Genomic DNA, 2466 nt, shown 5'->3' on the forward strand with positions numbered 1-2466 from the left:
ATGAGCCTTAGAATAGTCTAGTACTAATAAAGTATGTACTGCAGATTCCTCACACTCTAGGTAGCTGAGTGACTGAGTGGGAATCAAATGGAATGGAATGGAATGGAATGGAATGGAATGGAATGGAATGGAATGGAATGGAATGGAATGGAATGGAATGGAATGGAAATAAATGCCAGACACAGATACCCTGGTAAAAATGGTAACTATATCTCTTTTGCTCAGGCCTGTGGTGTTTGCAGGATGGGCAAGTGTTGTGGCATTCACACTGCCAGGAAGTTCGGGAACCACCAATGAGATCAGAAGTGGCATGATAACAGTACAAGAAAGCCTACTTGGGCACAGCCCTGAAGGCCAAGCCTTTTGGATGTGCTTCCCATGCAAAGGGACTTGTGCTGGAAAACATAGAGGTTGAAGCCAAATTCTGCCATCAGGAAGTGTGTCGGGGTCCAGCTCATCAAGAATGGTACCAATGATGGTTGTTTGAATTTTATTAAGGAAAATGATGAAGTTCTGGTTGCTGGATTTGGTCGTAAAGGTCATGCTGTTGGTGACTTTCCTGGAGTTTGCTTTAAGATTGTTAGAAAGCTTGTGTCTCTCCTTTGGCCTTATACAAAGACAAAAAGGAAAGACCAAGATTATAAGTTTTGATGATGAAAACACAGTATTAATAAATTTTCATATTCCTAAATAAATAAATGGTAGCTATCATCATCATTGTCATCATTATTATTCTAATTTTACAATCCTGCAAGGTAATAGTATACCCTCCATAGATAAATAACACTGAAACTCAAAGAGATTAAGAAGCTTACTCAAAGCCATATGAACTACAAGATATTTATTGATCTATTATCTGTCTTTTCATTAGAGCATTCTATCTATCTAAAAATCTTTAGCGTGACTCTAAGCTTATCTTTCCAAGGATGTTTCCCACTCATCCCCTTGCTGCAACTCACAATTTACCCAAACTACTCTTATTCTTCACAATGCTCCTCTTTATGCTTCTACTCACATTATTTCCTGCACTTGGAAAAGCCTCTTCTCCCTATCCATACATCTAAGTTGCACTGATCCTTCAAAATGTGCTCAAAAATCCACTTCTTCCATGAAACTTTTCCCCATCCCCTCCAACAATCCTTTTCCTCCTTCTGATTTGCTATAGTTCCCTATTGTTGCCTATGCCAGCATTGTATTTATGTCTTACTTCTACCACCTCACTGTGAGCTCCATGAAGGCAGGACTTTCACCTGTATCTCCTGAATGTATGTGAATTTTACTGTACAGGGTGTGGGGTGCAGGGTATGCCATGGAACCTAATATTCTTGAAATTGCACTAGATCTGATTCTGACACTTCACTCCACCTTCATGGCTAGTCTGGTAGGAAATTCAGTAGTGGTCATTATTGAGACCTTTCCTCCCTCAAGCCCTGTGTATGTTCCAGACATGAGAAAATCATTCCCGGAAGGTCTCTGGTTTGGGTTCCCACGAGTCACTGCTAACATGTACATGGTCTCTTAAGGTCCAGCTCTGTCCAGAGAGGTTATGTGCGAGTCCTAAGCCTGTCCTTATGGAAGACAGACCAAGCAGCCATCCCCTTCCTGCCCACCCTCTCAGCATCCAAGCTCTTGTCTCCTATCCAGGTTTCTGAGAGGGAGGTGACTATGGGACCAAAGGCCATGAGAACTCCCTAGCTTTTAGTGAAATCACCTCCACTCTCTTGTATTGCTTTGCTCTCTTTCTCACTTCTCCTACCTCCTATATAATTTCCTTGTTTCCGTTTTCAGAATACAACCAAGAAAGAAAGAAAGAAAGAAAGAAAGAAAGAAAGAAAGAAAGAAAGAAAGGAAGGAAGGAAGGAAGGAAGGAAGGAAGGAAGGAAGGAAGGAAGGAAGGAAGGAAGGAAGGAAGGAAGAGAAAGAAAGAAAGAAAGAAAGAAAGAAAGAAAGAAAGAAAGAAAGAAAGAAAGAAAGAAAGAAAGAAAGAAAGAGGTGGGGGGAGGGAGAGAGAGAGAGGGAGAGAGAGAGGGAGAGAGAGAGAGAGAGGGAGAGAGAGAGGGAGAGAGAGAGAGAGAGAGAGAGAGAGAGAGAGAGAGAGAAAGAAAGAAAGAAAGAAAGAAAGAAAGAAAGAAAGAAAGAAAGAAAGAAAGAAAGAAAGAAAGAAAGAGGTGGGGGGAGGGAGAGAGAGAGAGGGAGAGAGAGAGAGAGAGGGAGAGAGAGAGGGAGATAGAGAGAGAGAGAGAGAGAGAGAGAGAGAGAGAGAGAGAAAGAAAGAAAGAAAGAAAGAAAGAAAGAAAGAAAGAAAGAAAGAAAGAAAGAAAACACACAACTTCCACTCCCTGTCCTGCACTAAACCCCCTCAGGCTGAGAAGGTAAAAATACTGTCTATCTCTTTAAATGTGGACAGAAAGATACATAAGAACAGAATTTCAATAAATTGTCTAATTACACAAGCTTATAGACACC

General features: G+C 41.2%; 1 pseudogene; it reads left to right on the forward strand.

The window, feature by feature from the left end:
- The first annotated feature begins 243 nt into the window (after positions 1–243).
- LOC103287800 (40S ribosomal protein S23-like) lies at positions 244–644 on the forward strand (annotated as a pseudogene).
- Positions 645–2466: the final 1822 nt, after the last annotated feature.

This window comes from Eptesicus fuscus, chromosome 11, assembly GCF_027574615.1.
Source record: "Eptesicus fuscus isolate TK198812 chromosome 11, DD_ASM_mEF_20220401, whole genome shotgun sequence".
Classification (NCBI taxonomy): Eukaryota; Metazoa; Chordata; class Mammalia; order Chiroptera; family Vespertilionidae; genus Eptesicus; species Eptesicus fuscus.